The following is a 1,380-nucleotide window of genomic DNA, read 5'->3' on the forward strand; positions in this document are numbered from 1 at the left end:
TAGAAAAACATGAAATAGGGGTACATTACTAAAAGGAGATGTGTAAACATCAAACACTTAATCAGTTAGCCAAAATATCCTAAGTTTGGAGAAACACTATTCACACAACCCAGAAAGCTATTCTCAGTACCTATGTGGGATTTTTTTTACTAATTTCCAAAAGAGTAAATTGCAATGGCCACTCCTATGGTTTGATTTTATTTCATTGGGCACTTCTTCATTTTTGAACCCTACAAAAAACATCATAATGGTTGGTTTTCCATTTCACTAACCACCCTTTGCTTCTTTTTTTGTGAAAACCACTCTTTGATATTTTAGACATGAAAAATGTTAGTTTGAGACTATCACATGAGAAGTACATGATTTTTAATAAAATTTCTTTATCTAAAATGTCTTTATTCATTCCTTTTAACTTCATAATTGTTTCACATTAAAATGACTATCAAGAAGTGCATATATATATAAGGCGAAATCGCACTTTTGGTCCCCCACTTTAAGTCCAATTTCATATTTGGTCCCCCACTAATTTAATTCATAAATTGGGTCCTTTATTTTGTAAAAAAGTACAATGTTAGTCCCCCAATGTCACAATTGGACGTTGACCGTTAGACTTAGATGTTGATTGCCACGTGTCAACGTCTGAGAGGCTCTTGAAAATTTTTACCCATTTGTGGTAAATCGTGAAATTAAAAAGAAGAAAAAAGGAAAAGAAAAGGACAAGCATGAAGTGCTTCTTAGATAAACCCTTTGTTTTGATTACCGCATTGGTCTCTCTCTCTTTATCTCAGTGTGACTCACTTTAGTGAGAGAAAGAAGAGAAGAAAAAAACACACACAAACACACGCATAGTTGAAAATGGCTCTCCTTACCCTCTCTTCGCTACAATGAAGAAACGTTTGTTTTTCTTCTCCGAAGAAGAAAAATGGCTCTCGGCGACGATGCGCAGCACCACTCTCCCTCGTTCCTCGATGCCCTTCTCTGCGAAGAGCGAGAAACCTTCGAGGAAGACTTTGATGAAAATGGTTATGAGCGTGAGACCGAAAACAACGAACCCTCTGTGATAAAGTTGCAATCTTTGCCCTTGGTTTTGCACAATAATGACCTATTCTGGGAAGGCAAAGAGCTTGTGTCGTTAACTGCGAAAGAGGGAGAGATCCATTTGTGTTTTCATGGTGTCGTTGCTAATGGGGCCTTAGAAGGGCCTCGTGTTGAGGCTGTGAACTGGATTTCGAAAGTTTGTGGGCACTATGGAGTTGTTGCAGAATCTAACAGGCATGGATATCACATTCCAAGGGTTATGGGATTGGGTTAGGGATTTTAAAATAATTGGTTTTAGAGGTTGTGGGTGGTGGCGGCGAGGAGGACGAGGCGGTTAGCGAC

Source organism: Glycine max, chromosome 6, assembly GCF_000004515.6.
Source record: "Glycine max cultivar Williams 82 chromosome 6, Glycine_max_v4.0, whole genome shotgun sequence".
Taxonomy (NCBI): domain Eukaryota; kingdom Viridiplantae; phylum Streptophyta; class Magnoliopsida; order Fabales; family Fabaceae; genus Glycine; species Glycine max.